Raw genomic sequence first — 23462 nt, forward strand, 5'->3', positions numbered from 1 at the left:
GAAAAAACAGAGAGAGAGAAATATGATGGAGACTAGGAAGGGGAAACGAGACTAAGAATGGATAAAGGTTTGGAGATGATTGGCTTGGTGGGTATGAAAGGCGAAAGAAGTAGGTGGTTATTATACGCACATCCTGTAGGCGCAGGAAGGCAGTTAAAAAAACACAACAGTTTATCCTTCCTTTGCTCCAGAAATGATCATCTCTGGTCGTAACGCTGTGGTTGTAATGGAATAAAAACCTTTTTATGGTGAGTGAGCAGGCATATGAATGAGCGAGCATCACAAATCACAAATCAGGGTCGTCTGACCTCAAACACAAGGACTGATTGTCTCTTAGCTAAGCTTAAAAACGTGCATGTTCACAGAGGATACAACAATGTCCTACTTAATTATGTAACGTCTCCGGAGAGCATTACCTGTAATCACATTTACTCTACATCCGCAACATCCTGAGCCATCCTTTACCGTCAACTTCAACAACATTCATCCATATAAACTCCGTCTGTATGTTAAATGGTAAATGGACTTTTCTAGTTTCAGACTACTCAAAGTACTTTTACACCGCAGGTCACACCTACACATTCACACACCGATGGTAGAGGCTGCTATGGAAGGATTCCAGCAGTAGTAACTAATCCTATTCATACACATTCATATATCACTGACGAAGCAGCAGGAGCAACTTGGGGTTAAGTGTCCTGCCCAAGGACACATCGGACATGTGGCTGCAGGAGCTGGGGATTGGACCCCCGACCTTCAGGTTGAGAGAGGACTGACTCTACCAACTGAGCCACAGCCGCCCTGTTATAGGACTGTTTAGGTAAATTATAAGAATCAGAAATTGGCTGCAATAAATAAATAAAAAAATAAAATAGACGCGCGGCTGAGTCTGACCAGCGAACAACACAGAGAACATGACAGCTGCTTTGTGTCTTATATTATGTCATTTTAGTCAGATACAGCCATGAAACTCTGGATTTCTCCATAATGAAGGCTGTCAGCGTTGTGTACAAGCGTGCTTGTGCTCGTGCATGAAGTGTACCAATGCCGAAGCACACCTCTCCGAAGTGTGCCAAAGCCAAGGAAGCCACGGAGCGGTCACACTGGCCAAACGAACTGGACTTTAGGGTTGAAGAGTGCTTGGGCACGGTACGGATGGCCAGTGTGACCGCGCCCTCAGTTGTGGTCCATGTAAAAATCGAACAGTTCCAGTGTGATGTTCCTACCTTCAGTCGTTTTATCTAAAAGAACTCTTTCATCTTTTGCAAAATGTCTTCAGTAAAAGTTCTTTGATCTTAAAAACTGAGTGCATAAAGTTGCACGCTGCAGACAGGATGGAGATTATGAAGCTGAGTGTGAAGGTAGCATTGTGTTGACGGGGAACTAAATCCAGCATCACCACAGTGAGCTCTGCGCAGAGGTGAAGCTTGTGTTTAGAATTTATTCAGCTCGGCTTCCACCTTTCAGGCTCTGTGCTACGAGCAATAAAAGGCTTTGAGTGGAGGTGTTGAGACGACGCTCGAGGTGAGAGCTTACACTTACACTTTAAATAATTCTGGAGGAATTCGAGGAGTGACAGGAAGCCAACTGAACACAAACACAGCCTGTTCTTTATCTCCAGACAAAACAATCTGACACTGCTGACACCGACAGTAAATTTCATCTCTGTGGGACGAGCGGATACATTTTAACTCTGCTTCAGTCCGCTGGATGACCAGATTCCAGCCATGACTGTGAGCCTGATCACCAAGATGGGACCAATAAAAACGCTCTCTACTTACCACATAATAATGAAACATTATGTTCTGTGTAATGTCTTGCTCTAAGCATTTTTTTGGCCCAATAAAGTCTGACCTCTAACACTATCTGATATGTCACAGGGGTAGTCAAGTGATTTTCTTTTGCACTTACACAAAGTTGTCAGACATACAAAGGGTTAGGGTTAGATCTAATTGTAAAAAAAAATTCCCATGCTGTCCTTCTGTTTAAGTATGCAAGTGGTCGCTAAATTGGGAATGGTAATGGCTAATAGTTACATGCAACCTATGAAGGAGTAATTTTAAGCCTTAAAACCGTGAGAGCTCACTTTAGCTTTGACCCAAAAAGGACGTCTAACTTAACCTTTCGATCAGTGGTTCTCAACTGGTGGGTCAGGACCCAGAGGTGCGTCGCGGAGCCATTTTCAGTGGGCCGCGAATGTTTGGATGGAAAAAAACTTTGAAGCACTTTTTAAACATGTTTCTTTTGTTCAGTTTCTTGCTTCTGCTACATGTTTTGTACAGACTGAGGTCCAAACTGCTGATTGGTTGAAAAATATCAGAAATTTGGGTTCTGATTTTCCACGGAGGAGTTGGTGGTGGGTCCTGAGGCTAGACGAGTTGAGAACCACTGCTTTAGATTATCTTAGAAAAGTGTTTTTTTAAACTTTTTTCTGTCATGCCCACTCCCTTGGAGGAGGAAACATTTCTTTGGTGTGAAACCTGACGTAGTGACTATCTAGTGTCCAAATTTCTTATTTTGCTTTTAGTCACTTGCATAGGTGTACGGAAAGTTCTTGACACATGAAAAATAAACAAATGTCCAAAATTAAATTACTTTCTCATAATCCAGTTTATTGTCACATATGAAGCAGACAAACCGTGATGATGATATGATGAGTTGTTATTTCCGAGATTATACTGCTGTTTGTCGTTCTTTTGTTACGTTAAATAGCCTACTTGCGTTATGTTGTGTTACGGTAAGAACCGTATGTTCCCACCACCTATGTCCTCGTTTCCTGTTCACCTCTGAAATATAAACACTCAACCAACCACCTGACCTATTAACCCAAATTATCAATTATCACCACCTAGTGTCCAAATTAAGTAAATAAACATAAACAAAACCCATTGAAATACAATACATAAATACACACACACACACACACTAAATTGGCTCCTATTCCTGAGGTGTATATCAGATTTCAAGGGGAGCCGAGGCCACCCATTCGGCCACGCTCCTGCCCCTCCTTGTAGCCGTTCCGCCCCTGTAGAAACTATGTAGTTTTTGTAGAGAAATGTGAAAGTTGAAGAAATGTACAGATTATGTGGTGTATGTTCATTACATAGTTTCTACCCCTCAGTTTTAGAAGCACTGCCTTAAATGGATCGAACAGCAATGCAACAGTAATGCATGCTGTAACTTAATTTCACAACTACATAGGCTTTAAAGCTTCACCCTTACACACTAATGGAGGTGCCATGCACATTGAAGGCTTTGCATCAGGGGCGACTTTTGGGCTCAGTGTCTTACCCGAGGAAACTTCCAACAGCTAGGGATCGATGTGCACATTTTTCAGTCTTAGCTCCGTCTGGACGTTATAAAACTTTGCAAAAGGCCTAGAAGACGATCTCATGACAAAGAAACTGATTTTCTGCCATGAATGTTTCGTGGAGTTCCCCTTTAAAATATCCACATGTTCCAGTCATACAATGTGACCCTGAAAAAAAGAGCAAACAGGGTGGGCTTTGTGGCCTCACCAGGTCAGTCTCACCATGTGGCCACATTAACCTCTGACCCTGGAGTTTCCCCTTCAAATTAGCCTAGAGGTAGAAAATCCAGACTACATGACAGTGTTGCATATAGCTATTCTCCTCCTGCTTCGGGATCTTTGAGCCATCACATGAAATGATTTAATTCCATGAAACCTGAGCTTCTGTGGATGAAGACAATATGATACAGCTGTAGGGTCGAAACACGGGGAAAAATGTCCTCAATTTCAGAAACCAATAATTGAATTATGCTTTTGAAACAACTGCACAGGCAATAAAATAACCTCAAGGTAAAAATGTATGTTTTTTTAAAGGCTTTTTATGCAATTCTATGATTGAACTATGATTACTAAAGTACTATCTACTTTAGGTTGAAGAAATGTATACGTCTGACATTTACCAGTGGAGGTTTATCTTCTTTCCATCCCATTAGAAGTGTATCCAAAAAGGAAATTAATTCTAACAGAATATGAGCATGACTGTTAGCAGGAAAAGTTTGTCAGCCATTTGTGTACTGAAATTTCGTCTGACCTCGGCCGGATAAATTCTAAGATAATGTACAGTCTGTCTTACGATTTTTATCATTGAACATTTACAGCAGAAACACCCCCCACCTAACAGTATCTTAATGAAGTGTATTCTAAAAATGTTCAGTGTGTATCAGGATAATTATTACAATTCGTCAATAGACATTTTTTTATCATCCTCAGCTTTTTTTTTGCAAAACTCCCTTGCATAAATAACACTAAACTATATGTGTTCTGCTGCATACCATGGATTTGTAATTAAGGACCACACACGGAGTCCGCATTACCAATAATAAAGACTTGATGGTTTGTATTGGTTTGCTAAAGGTTTCTGGAAACGCTGCTGAATCTTCTAACAGCTGGTGGCATGATGTACCTGTGACAGCCCATCCCAGTGATTGACATGTGGAGCGTGCAGGATAGACAGCCAGTCAAAGTGTTGGCACTGTCAGTGCTTCACATCAAACCTGTTCACCGCAGCTCAAATGAACTGTGGCGCTTTTTCCAGTTTGATTCCACTCATGGAGGCATGATATGAAAGCAGCTGTCGATCCGACCGTGGTGTGGAGCAAACAGACACGGGCAATAAGAGGGCGATAACTTATTTCATCATGCAGTCATTGAATTTACAAACTGACTGTGCGGTACAAAGAAGAGGCTTTACATGATTTTAACTCCTAAGCAATCTAATGCAACCGCTGCATGACTGCATCATATCGTCAGGACTCTGTTGCTTCATGAGCCACTTCCGCACTGATCTTCTGATGTCATGTCCCGCCTTCTGAACCCCCATGCGTGCGTTAAAAAACGGCTTTGGTTTCAAGCAGCGCTCCCAGACGTTTGTGAGTGCAACTCAAAACGGCTTGTTTTCAGAGAGGGGCTGGACCGAAGGGCTTTAGAGAGTGCCAGAATAAGAAACATCAGTTTGTTTTGCGCTGACTTCTTTGCCCTGTGAATCATGCACAGCTGTGCTCCAGTCCAATCCCAGAATAAAAGTGGAGCTGGAAAGAGCATAAAATATCCTCTTTAAAATTCAGAGGACAGCTTTTGTCAGCGTTTTGGATGTGTGATCTGAAGTGTGGATTCACAAGAGTGCTGAAAGAGGTTTTAGAGAAGTTAGTTCAAAACTTAAATATGTGTCACAGTGACCTCAGACACTTTTGCAAAGTACTCAAACTGAGATTCTGTGCTTTATTCTTTCCTCTGATTTCATTAACCTCTGCACACACTCCACTTTCTCCCGCCTGTAATATACGTCTGATGCCATGTAAGCACCACTCCAAGGGAAGTGTAGCTATTATTATCTACACAAGATGAAGTCTGGGGACCAAGTCAAATAACGCTTCAATAATATATCAGTCTCTTCCTCTGGCCTTCCTACAAGACCTGGCCCTGCCATTACATGGTTCTCCAGAGAGCACACACACACACACACACACACACACACTTACACACATACACACATACACCAAGGTCACAGAGACCTGCCGACTCAGCTCGCCTTTGTGAGTGAAAGTCTCGTTAGCTGCTCTCTCAGCAATGCACTCTCACAGAAATGAACACATTCTCTGTTGAGACAAAATTAAATGAGGGGGGGAGGCATGGGGGTGGGGGTTGCCAAAAAGAATCATGTTGAGCAAATACGGTGCTGCAGTATTACATTAGTATAAAAAAAACCCACAGTGCACTGAGCCTGAGAGCAGAGGGTGTATGAGAGGAAACACAGGGTGACCTCGCAGGCTAACCGAATAAAACAATCGCTCAGCGCCCTCCCTGCAGTCATCATGGCAACATTGATTAGGTTGCACTCCGCTCATCGATTTTACGTCACTCCTCTATTGAGATGGGCTCCATAGACTGCAATCACTCACCGCCAGAAACATTCAGTCTATCTATAATTCACTCTGTCCTTCATCCTGTGTTCCCTCGCATCACCCGGGAAGAACTTGTCAAGACTGTTCTTCTGACTATTAAGAGATCAGTCTTTTAGAGGGGGGGGGGGGGGGGGCGACCAAAGTACCAGCACGATATTTTGCAGTTCTCTGCATCAATGGACGATTTAGCGCTAGGTTTTATGATCTCAAGTTACATTATTATCATTTTTTTTTTTGGGGGGTGGAGGGGGCTTTTTGTGCCTTTATTGGGGAGATAGGACAGTTGATAGTAGAGGTGGGAAAAAAATTGCTTGGGGCAAAGGAGTCACTGGTCGGATACAAACCTGGGCAGCCCGCTTGGAGGACCACAGCCCCCCCCCCCCCGCACACCAACCACTGCGACACTTTAAACTTGTGAATGAAATCACATTTAATTGGCTAATTCTCAACGGATGGTGGTTGAACTGTCCTTGTGTATGAGAACAAATAAGTGAGAAATGTGTTCAAATGAGTTGAAGTGGTTGGAAAATAACTCAATTATACTGAAATGTAATGTTATACTATAGCAGCTGAAGTGACAGCATTCATACCTGAGCCGTCAAAAGGTTACAACACTCACTTAATGATTCAGATGAAACTGAATTAGCTGACTTGTTAATCAGATTCATGAATAAAGATGGAACATTATATAAAAGCCTTGATAACTAAAGTAATGAGTTTATACCTGAATTTAGTCTTCAGTTTAATCTCTAGCAATAATGCTTCTTCTGCCTCCAAAGTGCGAGAACATTTGAACACTTTCTAAGGATGTGTTGATTGGGTCGCTGATACTGGGTGGTGCATCATGCCAGAAAGTGAGAATACAGTCAGGACAAAATAACTTTGATAACAGACTGTAGGTTCACTGACGTCGTTGTTTTTCTCATAGGTACAGTTTTAGGACTGCTTCCCTTAAAAACAATACACTGGAACTCTAAATCCCAGACACCTCACGTTAAAAGGAAATGCCACAAAGTTACACTTCCTGTCACTACTAAGTACAAGGAAGTTATTTCAACTTAAGTCCCAGGAATTATGTATCATTAGAAAGTACCCTGAACCTTAAGTCCCAGGAACCACTTTTCAAAAGGTTCCTTTAAGATGATAATTTTAAGCATAATTTTTATACAAAAACCAATGATCTGCAAAAAGTGTAAGCATAAAGCATTTTGCTGATTTATTAGAAAATAAATTGAGAGAGCAACCATGCACCCCACCCCTTAAATACCTGTACTTTGAGAAGGTATGAACCCAGTAGGCAGGAACTTTTTGGTAATATAGTAACTCAAGACCCTGACCTCTGTGGTGTCAGAGCACTACATTTCTTGAAAGTCTTTTAGTCCCTTTGGAAACTTCCTGCAGTGGAAACATGGCATTAGTATTTTGGACACAAGACCACAGTGTCCTGGCCCTGCCCCCCTCCCTACGGTGCCAGCTACTGGGGATTCATCACCTGAGTGAAATCAACCTTGGCAGGAAGCTCGGCATGTGTGCCGGTGGCACAGGCCTGGCTGTCCGCGCGAAGCCCCCCGCCAAAACCGTAATGAAACCTCACTGTAGCCTTGCTCTGCATTTGAACCACTTGTCCTGGTTCCAAGATTTCACTGTTTACCCACAAATGAGCCCTCGGCCTCAGGCAGGCGCTTACCCCCCCCCCCTCACTCCTGCAAGGAAGTATGGTTACACGTCCTCTCAGCGCAGTGGGGACTCAGGCAGGATCCACCCAGAGATGATTTGCGGTGATCCATTAGCTCAGCCTTAAAACAGCATTTTCCCTGCTGAACTGCCATGAAAATAAATGTGGAGACACCCCCCATTAAGATCCGAGGCTTGAAGGTGATAGCTGTTGAAAGCGGACCACAAAAGGGCACATTAAGAATTCAACAGCCACATCGGCTGGAAAACCAACTGAGGCATGCATGGAGACAATTAACCAGAGATTTACTGCGTGGAGGATGATCAGGTCGGGTTTGGGGATCTGCCATTCCCCCCCCCCCGGTCTCTGTTGAAACACGCTCTTTGATTAACGGTAGCTCGGGGCATTGCCAGGGCAGTGACTGGTATCAGGACAAGAAGGCCAGTAGCGTGAATAGCTCCCACAGGCTCCATCATGCTGCATATGGCGTGCAGGTGACCTACAGCCGGCTTGCTGCAGTCCAACTACCTTGAAACTCCGACTCTCTTTGCACTGAGCGCTTAATTAATCTTATCAAGGACAGACGTGTGCGCAGTGAGGACAGCTGAGGCGACTGAGTGAATGAAAATACTCTACGGTGGTTGATGATAAGAGGTACAGATACCTTTCAGATAGGCAGCAGAGAGGGATCAGAGCAGCCTGAGAGGCAGAGAGAAGGGAAGATTTCGAGCACAATCCCCCAGTGATGAAAAACACATCATTCCCACGCCTGCCGCGGCGTTGTCTGCCGACTGAAACACATTATGGGATGATTTTTAAGGCGGCTGTGAAGTGCATGCTTCAGTAGAGCCTGTGGGTGTAGCCTGGCTCTCACTGCGCTATTGATTCAGCAGCACTGCAGTTTAGAGAGGCATTGGCTGAGTATGAGAAACGGAAAATAAACAGAGGACCAAGTGGGAGCTGTGGGAGCTCCATGGGAGCAGACCAACAGACTCTGAACCAGTTAAAGAATACAGATTCGTGGTCGGAGTCCAAAAACTACCCACTGCAGAAGAGTTTTACAGAAACACTGAGTCCCAGTCCTAAACCACAATGTTAATTCTCTCTTTCAAGTCCTTCTTCTCCTCACTCTCTCTCTTCTCTGTGCACTTTAATCAAATCTGGTAAACCCCCTCACAGCCTTTTACACTGAATAACTCCATTTAAAAATAGCTTTCAATTCCTGAAAAAACAAACATGTCTTTTTTAAAGTCGAAGATAAAAAGATGAATACTAGTTTAATAATCTATAAAACTGCTGAAGCTTGTAAAGGAACATACATATCAGACACAGTCAAAGACCCAGAAAGATAAGGCCGAACAGCCAGAAAAGATTACTGTTTCAACGATACAACAACGGTAAAGCCCTGCAAAGCAAACCATTATCATCGCTGGTCACTGTTTGCAACTCTTGAAGGATCAGTCCTCAACATAAAAAGCCCATCGGCACCTGAACTCACAAAGACTTTACACCCTGAGGGACTTTTTAAAGGGTAAAACGAACGTCTATGAAATGTTTTAAGACCAAGCCTGCTGAGTGCAATAGTTCCTCCAAAGGTTCCCAGTTCCTGGTGGAAACATTGGCTCTTATGGGGGCAGCAGATGGTCATACTTAAAACAAGAGTGTCACAATAACAGGCCTTCAGACTTTAATACGATACAAGCAAATAGTACATTTGAATGATTTCCGTTCTGATCCTATGGCAACAAAAAATGAACTCTCGCCCAGCCAACAATCTTGATTTTAATTTCTGAACTGGACACCGTACTGGTATAGAAAAGGTCAAAGAGCACATATACCTATATTTGACAAACTGCCTGTAGCGGTTTGTTATAAGGGGCCCATGAGGCACCGCACCCTGCAATCATTGAGAGAAGAAAGTCTTCTTAAACATGTCAGACATGAATCAATTACCGGTACATAATGTGACATGCTTGGCAGTCTGTCAGCATTCATTAAGAATTGGTTCCATATCGTACTGGTTCATTTCTGTGTGAATACATAAACTTCATTTATGTCCTTAAACTTTTGGCCTTCAGGCGACCTGAGGCGTCTCTGTAATTGGTTTGTCTCAAGTTTCCCTCGGGGTGAAGCTCTCTGCGCCCACTTTCATTGGAAGCGAATTGGTATTGTTGTCATGTTTTTTTTTTTTCCTCTAATATGATTGGTTCACTGTTTTTTTTTTTCTTCCTTCCAATAAACTTTAACTCACCGCTAACAGTAAATAGATGCTAAACCACCGGTAAGTAAAATATTGTTTCTCGCAATGCTCATCCTGTTAGCTCGTTGTGTGCTGTTATGTGTTAGCATCAAGCTAACGCACTAATATGTACATCCTAGTCCATCTGTGAGAAATTCCCCCCCCCCCCCCCCCCCCCTCCAGGAGTCCAGGAAAATAATGCAGCAGCCACTACAGCGTACTGTCAAAAGAAAAAGGCTTACTAATAGGATTTTCCTGACAAAAAAATAATGTATTAACTTGTAATATTCCCACTTACTTATCTGCCATAATCCACTTAAAGTGTAGTGTTAGTATCTGCAGAGGATCCGCTCTGGGCCTCGCTCTTTTCTCATCATTAAACTGAGCTTTGGATGTTCAGTGATATCAAATGTAGGGAAAAAAAGAAGAGCATCAAAGTAAAGACTCTTTTTGACAAGCCTTTTTGAAGTGCATATTTACAGCTTCTGAAATGCTTCTGAGCTGGATCTGTGAAAAATCGTTCCAAGATTAATGATGGCAGGAAAACAAACCAGCTGTGAGAGAGAAAGCTGAGTGGTCAAACACGAGTCCAAGGAACAAAGCTGTGAGTATACTGAATGTAAAAAGACAGAAATGTTACACATATCAAAGGAAGCAAAACGCCAGTGAAAACCAGAAAAGCAACAAATGGGTTTGTCTTGTCAACGGCAGTGTGTGTCTGCCAGGCTTTCCTGAGGCCACACGTTTCTGTGACAGTGTCAGCCTTGAGGAAGCAGCAAGGCTGGTGTCTCACCTTAACCCCCCCCCCCCCCCCCGTCACTGCTGGTTGGTCGAGGTAAGCTGTAACAACACAGGCAGATAAAGAGAACGCTAGGACTGTGTCGGCTGTCCGCTTTATCTCTGTGATGACAGGGGACTATACGCTACTAACCAGCCACACACACACACACACACACACACACACACACACACACACACACACACACACACACACACACACACACACACACACACACACACACACACACACACACACACACACACACACACACACACACACACACACACACACACACACACACACACGAGGCTCGTTCACAGAGCAGAGGAGCTTGTGTTATAACTCATATCAACTCTCTTTCTTGATTATGTTTGGGGTGGTTCAGGTCTCATCAGGACGGATGCAGGGCTGCGGAGGTCTAACCTCAGATTTTAAACCGTGTTTAAACAGCGAGGTTTATCTGAGCTCAGTTCTGCAGCCGCTTCCTGGTTCATGTTTACACAGACGCACTCGTTCATGCCTCCACTGCTGCACCTGAGCAACTTTCAGCAGAGCAGCTGTGGCCCCCAAACCACAAATGACATCAACATTTACAGAGCTCTGCAGCTCTATGATTCAGATTTATTCATCTGCTTTAATTGATTGGCTAAATCATCCTGAAACGCTGATTGCAAATACTGTATCTCTATTTGCTTGAAGACTTTTACAACCTAAAATCCACACACACATGTTCTGTTTTAGTCCCACATGCACCTTCCTGCTGCCCCACATAGTAAATAGAGCACCAAATGTGGATTAACCTCACACAGAAAATACCTCCCCCGCCCCCAAAAAATGCAACATTCCCTCCTGTTTGAGCAGCTTTGAACAAAAAGGAATTACTTTAAAATTTAAAAAATGTTTAACTTCATGAGGAAGCAGTGCACCAACTGAGGCACATGGAAGAGGTATCAGGATGTTTTTAGAGACAGAAGAATTCAGTTTCTCTTGAACTTTCAAGGTATTTGTTGACTATAAGAAAATGTTAAATTAATATGTACTCACAAGCCTCTTCAGTGAGTGATGCCTCAGTGTTCTAGTGAAAGGTCCTTTGCTGCAGCAGCAGTGAGATAATACATTTTTTTAGTCGCTGCTCTGATTCATGGCTGTAAATTATGTCTCAAATGGTTTCAATGTTGTTTGATATTTATTTACTTGCTGTGATTGTACCGTTGACATTGTTTGTTGTGTGTATGAATTGACTGGCTGGCAAACGAGTTCCCCTGCTGGGGAAGAATACAGTTTTCTAATTCTACTTCTTTATTCAGCGACAGAAAATAACCACATCATTCTTCAAAACATCGAAGAGACCAAATAGTCAGGTGGAAAAACTTTAAAAGAAGCCACCTAAAGGCTTTTTAACTTCATGCGACCACTCAGTGAAAAACACTTTTCCTAATGCGGTGATTGCGAGTGTTGCATCTCCTGCCCAATCGTCTCTAAAATAACTTCCATTAACTTCTGTTAATCGACAAAAGGGACAAAATATGTCCCACACAAAAACCGGCCTCAGCTCCAGCTCTCAGCCTGTCGTTAGGTTGACTGAAAGTTAGGCTCAGACAGGATTTCCAGCGTGGCGGCTGCTGCAGATGAGCCTCCAGAGCCCCCTGCAGGAACAGATGGATGATGTCACTCAGGCTTCATTCATTAATATTTACAGTCTATGATACTACAGCCTTCATCTAGCAAAAAAAAAAAAAAAAAAGTTGAAACTATTTTCACCTGAGAGTGAAGAAAAAAACACAGTTCAAGCCTAGGGCGTCTCATATCCAAAAACAGAAGCTGATTTGACTTATAACACTGATTCAGGGACGCAGTCCGGTGAAAATGGCCTCACCATAGGATCCCTAATTTACACCATCCTGAGGTAGTAAAGCTGCCCAACATCACCTCAACTCAAGACTCTCTAAAAGCTTTTTTACCCTTGAAAAGGTGATTTTTATGAAAGAAAAAATAACTCAGAAATAAAACGAATGACTTTCATTCTGTGGGCATGTAGAGAAACCATCTTATCTGAGGTGGATGAAATGTAAACCTGTCATGAAAGACATATTACACCTCGATGTATCAATCTAGTGCTGATGTGTGACAGGAAGTGAAAGTGTGTCTCTGTGTATCTGACATGAATGAAGTTTCCTCTTTAAGCGCATGCAGGAGAGGAAGTGATACAAATATTTGTGAGTTCTGTTTGAATTTGTGTGCGTGTGCGTGTGTGTGTGTGATTGAGAGAATATGTAACTGCCTGTGTGTGTTTCAGGGAGAGACTGAGCGGCGCTGACTGCAGCTCTTCCTCTACAGAACAGAACAGCATATCTAATGAGAGGCTAATCATTCATCCAACACAGAGACACCATGTGCATCGCTGATACATGCACACTGATGATGACCTCATTCACACACACACACACACACACACACACACACACACACACACACACACACACACACACACACACACACACACACACACACACACACACACACACACACACACACACACACACACACACACACACACACACACACACACACACACACACACACACACACACACACACACACACACACACACACACAGAGACCACTGCAGAGACAGGCTTAGTCAGCTGTAGCTAACTGCAGATGAGAGAGAGAGAGGGGGAAATGAGCGAGGATGAAGGAAGAAGACGAGACGGGGAGAAAGTGGTGTGGAATCAGTTACAGCACAAAGTCAATATGTGGATCCTCTCTGAACACATCCAATTATTTAAACTTCTTTTTGATTCTTGGGATAGAATCGCAGATAAAAAACTGCAGCCTACAAAAAGGAAATGCTATTTGCGGCCACAGTATGCTGTGATTTAGAATACCCTCCATCCTACAAGGACAGGCTCTTGTTGTGAGTTTGATCACAGACTGCGGTGATATTCTAGACCAGCAGCTCAGGTCACATATATAGCCCCTTCACACATACTCACTCCCCTGCTGTTTTCCGACGGCACGATATCTGCACTAAACTGAAGTGTTTCATGCAAAAGCCGCAGGATGTATACGTTGTTTGAAAAATAGATGCGACTCCCTGCAGCAGTGGATAAGTGACCTTTACACCGTTTATAAACACAGGAGGACTTCCTGTACTTTAAACCTAGGTCCTACATATTTGGATCTTTCAGACTAATAGGTTTAAAAGTGGAAAGAATGGGTCAGAGGAGGTAGGACATGACATAAAAAGGACGATATAGGAACGGCGGAAGAAGCAAGAGAGTCCAATGCTATGTGCTATTGGACATATTTGCAAGCATAATAAAAGAAGGAGCTACTTCACTTTGTGCAGAAGGTTCAAATCAGTTGTATGACAAAAAAAAAACACTATCACACCAGCCTGCATGCTGCTGGGAAATTCCCTGAATATTTCCTACTGTGTTCCCACATCAGCTCAACCCGACGTTTTACTTCAGGGCTGGCATGAAATATTCTGCCCATTTCTTTCAAACACTTGGCTTAACCCTGCTTTTGGGTGAGTTAGTGCGTCAGTTAGGGGCGGCAGTAGCTCAGGTTGTAGGGACTTGGGTTGGGAACAGGCAATCGCCGGTTCAAGTCCCGATGCGGACCAAGACTGGAATGTGGCCTGGTAGCTGGAGAGGTGCCAGTTCACTTCCTGAGCACAGCCGAGGTGCCCTTGAAAAAGGCACAAAAAGCTCCAGATTAAGGACAGGTGGTCTTTGTTGACGTAAGTCTTGTGGCTTTGAAGAGAACATTGTATCGACTGTTTGTCCATCTCTGTAGAGATGCTCTCTGAAATGTTCTCTTACAGGTAAGACAACAATCTGAGTCTGTCAGTGGCAAGAAAAAAAACAAGCAATCTAAATTGGAGTTATTCTATCAGGTGCACTTGCCTGCAGGGATTACCTTTCCCATTACGTTTGCCCCCTGCTGGCTGAAGCAATCTGACGATGAAACTTTAAAATGTTGTCTTCATTTATACCCCAAATACATGAAACAATGGAGTCCAGGTTAAAAATACCAGAATGAAACTCTAGGGCCTTACATTAGCTCTCAAAAGCAACGTATACACGTCAAAGTGCAGATAAATACCTGTCCTATACATTTTGCTGTAGATACTTAAAAAAAGAAAAAATAACTACCAGTAAAAATAAGAAGACATCATTTGGTCAAATGCATTCATAGTATGATTCCCTCTAAGAGAAAACAAGACAAGAAAAATATTCTAAAAGGCTGAAATCACGAATCATGAAAGGTATAATCACTCTTTCTTGAGTAAAGAGCTGCAAAGAGTGGAAAGATGAAAAAGAGTTTCACATTGAGTCAGAAAGAGAGAGGAGATGGCTGCTGAGATGAGGAATAATTAGTATTTCCATAGTGGCGTCTCCCTGCAGGGGGTCTGCAGAAATCTTTAAGGCCCTCCTCTGTTTCCTCTCTGCAGCAGATGGGTGAGTCTCTCTCTCTCTCTCTCTGTGTTACTCTCAGCTCAACGTCCTGTTTCACTCTTCACTTTTTCTTTCCCAAACAATCTGTGCATGTAAAAGACAATGATTTCTGAAAACTCTTTTACCCCCCCCTATTCCCCTGTAGCAGCATCGTTATAGCTGCAGTGATTTGACAGATCAGATATCTCCAGCTTGTGTGCAGACAGCTTTTGTATATCTCCTGTATTTCACAGGAGAACAAAGTGGCTCTCAGCAGCCTCCGTACTGAAGTAAATGTTCCATTAGATATACAGCCACGTAATCTCTGACAGAGGCATAATGACGACTGTGTTTGTCTGTGCTTGTGTCCAGATCACTCTGTGTCTGAAGTCAGGATATCTTACTTTGGGGTTCTTTCTCTAATTTATCATGTAAAAAAACACCTACTTTATTACTTGAGACATGGTCAGACATTCTTTCATCCTTTTCCTTACCCAGGTTTTTGGCATGTTTACTAAGCCCCAAATTCCAGGAATTTCTGGATCAGTCCCCCCCCCCCAAAAAAAGGATTTGTGGTTGAGTATTTCCAAAACAGTCAATCATTTTTAACTGCATGAAACTACTGTGGCCGACAGGTGCAAGTGCTCAGCAAAGGCCGAAACAACATATTAAGAAGAATGTGCAGCAAATTCAGAAAAGTTGCAAATTGCAAAACCAATGCAACGGCTGAAACACGCTGCAAATATAACAAGCATGGTGCAAAAAGCAGAAAAAACTGCAAAAACATCAAACACGCTGCAAATACAAAAAATGACACGAAAAGCTGCAAATCCAGCCTTTTCAAGAGAAGCGCTCCAGGCCTGTAGGGGGCGCTCTGTGGAACAGTTTGTCATTGACGGGAGCGAGTGAGGGGCACCAGGGACTGAATGTTTTGTTTAGATGGGAAAGTTGTATAACGTCAATATTACAGCAACAAGGAGATTTAAAGGGACACTTGATCTTTTTATTTAATTAACACTTCTCTGATTTTCCTGATTTTTTTCGTCGTCTTTGACTGACTATCTTAGGGTTGTCAAAAAAACAGTTCTTTGACATTCTTTATCATGGGCTTGGGTAACACTGACCATGTAACAGCTTTTTTAAAAGAGGAAAGAACTAATCAATGGATCTTATCCAGATTAACTGATGATAAAATAATCCTCATCTTTAATGCAAATGCAGTCGTGTATAGAAAGACAAGTGTTACTTTTGAATCACTCTGCTGGATGACTGCAATGTTAAAGGTAAATCAGCATTAATATTTCCTTGAATAGAGAGAATCTACAACAAACAGCACAGGTGGGCTCATACAGGAGTATCAAATCTTTGTTGTGGGAGCCCCTCGGCTAAAAATAAACAGTGACATGAATAAATCATCATGTCATTTTCATTGACAGCAGCAATCGTGTGACAGTCAGTCAACTGTGTGGTTTCGAACAGCAATGACAGCATGACTGCTTTCTATTATTACACACACATACACACATGAGCGGAGGGAAGACGAGCGGGTTCAGTGTCCTTGACGATAACAGTGAAGACGTGTCATGAAATGTAACCTTGAGCTGATATGACGGCAAGAGAATATATATCTGCTACTGTTCGTCTGGCATGCTAACAAACAAAGAATGATGCTTGTCTTTAACTCTGCCATGAACCTGACAAACACTTTCTGCAGAGGTTACTGTATTTAGCGGCTACAGGCTGCAACAGCTGCCTTTGGTCCACTTGGTAAAATTTACTGAAACAGCGAAGGACAGTAAGCTTGATGCTAGTTTGTTGCAAGCAGCAGTTAGCTTCCCATCAGCGCTAAAAATCATATGGAGATTGCTGGTCTTAATGTCTATAGACTACATGCCTGCATATTTCTGTGTTGCAGTAATTTCAGTTTCAAACAAACTGTTATTCAACGTTGCTAAGCCCCATCTTCAAAGTGAGCCGCTCACTTTAAGTCGACGTTGTTTAAAATAAAGGAAGATGTTCCCAAAACGCAATCACCCTTGTTAGTCGGCACCAGAATTACTAAACATGGCACAAAAAGTAAGGACATTTTTGTTTGGTAGATTATATCTTTGTTGTAACAATGCTTCTTGGCAATAAATCTTATACCGTAGGAAAGCCTGTTTATTTCCCTTTTAAATGGAGCCACATTTGTAGGCAACATGCATTTGTGGGATAAGCAGCAGAGCTGAGTATGTGGGTGGCGCCCATGAAAAACTTTCCAAATCTTCTCTAATATATCTAATATTTTGGCCTTCGATGTCGGTCTGCAATGCAGCTGCCTTGTTGAGCATGCTCTGCCTGCTCTACAACCAGGATGTAAACAAGCAGAGTGAACGGATAGCATCAGGAGCAGCGCAGTTTGGCAGTACTCTGACCTAGAAAACGGAGATAGTGTTGTATGTAGGTTGTCAGGTTAAACTGCCATATCGGGGCAATGTGTAACCACAGTCATGAGGATGTTTGCCTGCAGGGAGGATCAAAGACTGGCGGTGCTAGCGCTGCTAGCATTAGCCGAACTCAGCAGACCAAATAAGATTGTTTGCCAGCTGACAATTGTCTCACCTTTAGACTGTTTGGCTAAACATTTCTGTTCTACAGACTTTGAAGTAAGTCAGCTTGGAACATTATTGACCAGCTGCCAACGCTACAATGTTTGTTTTTTTGCTGATAGTTGTTTGGAAGCCATTTTTTCAAAAACCCATCACTGCTCTCACCTGATCGGATCTAAAAGGCAGATTAATAATGATGTGTAATGTAGGGATGAAACACAGAAAGAGGCTGCTGATACCTGACACTTTCCTCTTTAAAATGCACCCTCGTTGTTTTTGCAAAGTTCCCTGATGAGGCACAGCACAGATTCACTTTTATTATCAGGTCAAGACAGACTGGCATTGGATATCAAAGGCTGGTCGCACTGAAAAACACCAGCAGTTGTTCTCAGATTGCTGAGTGAGCATGCAGAGCAGCCAGTCGAGCTCATGTGTTGCAGCTGACATCAGAGAGACGTTATTTTTCTCCACTACTGTGTGTCACTTATTGGAAGCCGCAGTGGAAATACAAGGCCAATGAATAACCTGCTAGACGTGCATTTCTACACATATCACACTATGTCGCTTAACATAAAATCAAATATCACAAATACTTTAGCAAGATTATTTGTAAGGAGGGTAGCCTTCTGAGTATGATGGCATAGTACTATTGCTGCATATTCCACATTAAGAAACGTTTATTTTCATTTCAGCTAAACAAGGTTGTGCATTTTCCCCTAAAAAAAAACAGTTTCACATTTTAAAGATACTTATAAAATTGAGGTATTTCTCATCAGATAAGAAAAGTCCCAGCACAATGAACCACATACTCATCTACAATAACGCAGCGTGCAGCATATATACTTGCACATATTTGTGTTTTTAATTGCCTTCAATTAATAGAGGTTCTATTTCTATTTCCAGCAGCCGTTTTGACATTTCCAAACAGTATCCTGCATCCTCTCAGTGTGACTGTTTATGAACAAAATGCATCTTTTAGTCTGAGCAGTGAGTCGCTGGCTGAACAGCTGCTGTGCCCACATGCCGGGATGTTTCCTGATAACAAACTGGACCTCCTCCCTTTTATCTGACAGGACCACCGCTACAGCGAGCGTAGCTTGCTGGGATGCTGCAGGGCTGGACTAACAGACCTGAAACTGTACGCTTGAACCACTTCACATGACCAGTTACTTCAACGTTACCCTGACATTCAAGAGATAAAAGGGACAGAAGCAACACGTCTATCTTTCAGACAGCTAAATACTGGCTCAAGCCCCAATATGAAGAGTCTGTGTTGCTCATTTACTTACTAAGCGTGGGCGAGTTATAAACAAAAAACTAAAGCAGGGTTTCTCAGCTGGTGGGTCGGGGCCCCAAAGAGGGTCACAGTGCTGTTTTAAATGGATTACGATTGTGTGCCTGGAAAAAAATGTGTCAAAAAGTTGTTTTAGCGCCTTTTGCAAATGTTTGTTTTGCTTCAAATTTCATTATGCCACATGTTTTGTACCGTCTGAGGTCCAAACTGTCCAGTTTTTCATAAAGGAGTTTTTGGTGGGTCCTGAGGCTAGACCAGTTGAGAACCACTGAACTACGAAAGGGTCTGTCTTTAAAGGGTCTGAACTTTGGCCCTGAGGTTAAACTCAAACGCGAAGAAGCTGAAGCTCAAACGAACGAACGAGGAGAGCATCATGGCCTGCAGATCATCTCCAGTTTTGATGTTAAAAAAACATGAGAAGCTGCAGAAGCGTGTAATGAATGTGAACGCCGCATTCTGCCTCAGCTGTGCTGTGGACACACAGAGGACAGTGAACGCAGCATCAACTCTGATCACAGCTGCTCACAGCTCAGGCTTTTGTCTGTACGTTACACCAGTTATCACGCTGGAGCGATCATAACCGTGTGCAGCTGCACGAGCTGGACATGATGCTGTGTGCTAATGTATAGATTCATTGATATGATGATGACGTGTAAAAGTGCACAAAACAAGTATGTGGATTTAATGTTTCAAATAATAGTTACAAGGAAATGTGCTGTTAAAGGTGTTATATGTAGAATGTATATATTTCATTGCCTCTAATTTGTCAGAAATCTGTAATATTACAGCTGTAACAGCCCGTGCCTATTGTGGCAGCCGCCATGACAGACACAACATGTTTATCGTTGCCGTGGAAACACCGGAGGTTACATTAAAGACCGCTGCATAAGGAAGTGGAGACTGCAATTGAAAGGCTGCCGTACTGTTGCTGTATGTGCTGCTGTGATAAAAACGTCATGTCAATTATACTTGGACACATCGTCGGTAAACATATTCTCTTCCTCAGGTCGGTTCTGCCCCGGTTGTCTTGACTATGGTCAACTCAGATTTTGTTTTCATCGTGGCTGGGGGGGAGCAGCAGAGAGAATCACTCCCATGATTCCCCGCCGGCCTCGACGTCATCTTTTGTTATTGTTTTGATTGAGAGCCCCCTGGTGGCGGAATTTACATACTGACCGTTTAAAGCCACACATTTTATGACACAGAAGATTCACGTTTTTATACCGATTGAAAATGTCGATAGTTGACACAGTTGGGATCAGTTCATGGTTTTGCCTGATTCCCTGATTTGTGGTAATAGAATCAGTATCTTGAATGAATTTCTTACAGGGTTGGGTACAAAGCAATCAAATTTGAACTAGTAACTGGAATTGGTGAGCAGTTTGGGATGATTCAAAAATTACAGATGAATGTTTATTATTACATAATTAAATTGTTCACTACCTCTTGACACAGCTGGATGTCAATGATGATGACAAAGTGAACCATCGCTATCCCGCATCCAATGAAATCTGAGACGTGTTTTTAGTCAATCATATTATCTACAACCCGATAAGTCATAAATTAATTCCCATTCCTGTCATTCAACCCATTCAGCAGCGATACCTTCTGCTTTATTGCTTTTATTTCTGAAGATCTTCACCGATACTCGATGGAAAGTTATGCCTTTGGAACATGCCGGGATTAAGAGGGAGAGAGAGAGAGAGACAGAGAGAGAGAGAGAGCGTGGCCAATTCCCCCCTGGAATCCACTCATTGTTTCCCCTCAGCCGATGGGGGATTCTTATCAAAACGCTGCCAGGACTATCATGAAAGGATATGGTAATTATTGAAAAAAAAACACACACATGCTAACACACACGCACAGCCATGAAGGCCGGTGAAGCACCATGCAGGCTAATATAACGTGTCTGGTGTGGGGGGCTATTTACATACCCTTCTAGAGCGCCTGTCACATTCAATTAATTACTTTCTGGCAGGGTGACAAAGATGATTAAAAAGAATGAAGAACATTTTCCTCATATGGCTCCAAAAAAAAACCCCCAAAAAAACCCTGCTAAGTCCTTTTAAAATGAAGCCAAGTGATCTCTGAAACGAGGCTCGATGTCTCAGTAAAAAGTTAAAGGTGTTTTTTAAAAATGTTCACTCCCAGGAGGAATTTTAAAGTCTCGCTGCGTCTATTTCTCGCAGAAATCGAGCCAGAGAGGGTGTTTGTAGGAGCGGCTGTGATCATGCGCTGCGCTTTTATTCTGGTATGATGGTGGTAAAAAAAAAATAAAAAAAATAAAAAAAAAAGAAGAGAAGAAGAAGAAGAGCTGAATCCTGTGGGGTAATGAGCTGCATCACAGCGTCCGTTCATAACCCCACACATCTGATGTCTTTCAGAGAACACAGCCTATTTAACACTGTCAGATCAATTAGCAGGTGAAGAAAGGGGCCGGGAGACGAGGAGCCTTTTGTTCAAACAGACCGTGTGAGTGTATGTGCATGTGCGTGTGTGTGTGTGTGTGTGTGTGTGTGTGCGGACGTACTGTAAAATGAATTTATCTCAGCAGCTCACAATGTGCGGTTGTGCTTTGGTAACGGCACAAAAGAACAGGCTGAATCGGGATTGTTGTGGTAAAACATGCAGGCTGAATCAAACACCGGGATGTGACAGCCTATTTCTTTCCGGGGGGAGGGGGGGGCCTAAATCTGTTAGAGTGCCCCAAATACCCCAAGGGTGCATGTGAATACAGAAAATCTACATTTCAAGTAGTGCTGGGACTCCGCCGGCTCGTTTCACTCCTCTGCCCGACGCTGAAATACGCTCAAGCAGCCTGATCCTAATTTTTCACTCATGGCTGAGGACTCCTGACTGCAGCCGAGCTCGATCCATTCGTCATGAGGGCTCCTTTCAGCGCGGACGTTCGTCCAAGGAATCTTCTCTTTTGCAGCAGAATGTCATTTTCAACACAAACGTCTAGCCGTGAAATTTCCTTTTCCCCCTCTGCTGTTTGGCCCTTTGTCGGGAAACATAATGGCCTGCTTCAGACAGATTAGCCTTGTCTCTTAAGATCCGACAAACCGACTGCGACTGTGACAGATAGTACCTTCATAAAAAAAACAGGTTATTTTCTGTCATTCCTCACCGGGCTTAAAGACTTCAGAGGCTGTGAGTTTAAACAGCAAGCAGCCAGCTGACAAATTGTTCTGTTATGACAGGTGGAAGGCTCAACCTTCAGTCATGTAGCTGTCTGCACAATGCAAACTTTTCAAAAGAGGAAATGGCTTTTTAACACCTCTCCAAATGTTCAGTCATAGTAGGACACGGAGCATTTGTCAAAAAAAAAGATAATAGAAGAGAAAAGAGAATTTATAATGTTGCAAAGAAAAGATTTCTTTCTACAATCTGACAAAAATGAAGCCGCGAAATCCCCGACCTCTCCGTTCCAAAGTGTCCAGGCTGAATTAGGATTGTCCCCAGTACAAAGAAAAATCACATACATACACAGTACACACGCACAGGCACACCTCAGCTGTTACAGAAACAGAAGACGTATGAATATAGCATAGAGAGACTGCTCATTGTTCATCACTGGAGCTCAGAGCGCTCTGAACAGTATGCATGCCACACCAGTAATCCTGCATCACATATTGTAAACATTATAAGACACGTTAAACATGATTATGTATCTACCCGAAGGTCAGACTAGGGGTGAAAATCTAACAGAATTTCTGACTCACCCAGTTTACATTTTTGCACACGCCTTCAAGGTTTAATGGTGAATTAGTATCTCCGTGCATACAGGAAGGAGGATTACAGTATTTTTTAACCTTTGCCCTATTTTCACAATATTTTGGTCTCTCAATGACTACCAAGTACCAAACTATTGATTTTGCTCCAGTTGTCTGATCTAGCCAGCAGCAATGATGCAGACTGTGATGGCTGTAATGTTTTTGCTTCAGTGCAAAGACTCAGATGGTGTTTTTTTTAATGATTTCTGGCACCAGTAAAGGATGACACCCTGAAGAGATGGACCTTCTTTTAAAGATTATTTCGTTCTTCGAAGACACCACACTCCACATAAAGCAGACGGAGCATTGAGGGAATGCTACTTTCAAAATCATGCTCGTTTTTGAAAATGACAAACCCGGCCTTTAACCTCTCACCACAAGGTGGTTTTTTCTCCACCACTAACTTGATTGGTTAGTTTGTGTTACAGAAATATTGTGACTGATCAAAACCAACCATTTGCAGCCATAATTTATACATATAAACTAGCTTATTCAGGCAGCGGTGGACCAGCAACTCCCACATTCTGCTGAGTGAAACGACAGTTTTTCCTATGGGAACTGTTTTTGGTTATAAAAAGCAACCATTAAAAAAGGTATTTTTCTGTGTTGTAAGAAACTTATAACATAACAATCTGAGTCTGTCAGTGACAAAAAAAAAAAAACATTCACCAACTTTGATAGGGTGCATCGCCTCTAAGGATTACCTTGCAGCGATTACAGCCCGTTTTGCAGC

The 23462-nt window shown here is 42.6% G+C and overlaps 1 protein-coding gene across 1 annotated transcript in view; it reads right to left on the reverse strand.

The window, feature by feature from the left end:
• Window positions 1-23462, reverse strand: part of LOC132991164 (ubiquitin-conjugating enzyme E2 E2-like) — a 66068-nt gene that overhangs the window by 28379 nt on the left and 14227 nt on the right. The gene's annotated exons all lie outside the window — the stretch shown is intronic.

Source organism: Labrus mixtus, chromosome 16 (assembly GCF_963584025.1).
Source record: "Labrus mixtus chromosome 16, fLabMix1.1, whole genome shotgun sequence".
NCBI classification, from domain to species: domain Eukaryota; kingdom Metazoa; phylum Chordata; class Actinopteri; order Labriformes; family Labridae; genus Labrus; species Labrus mixtus.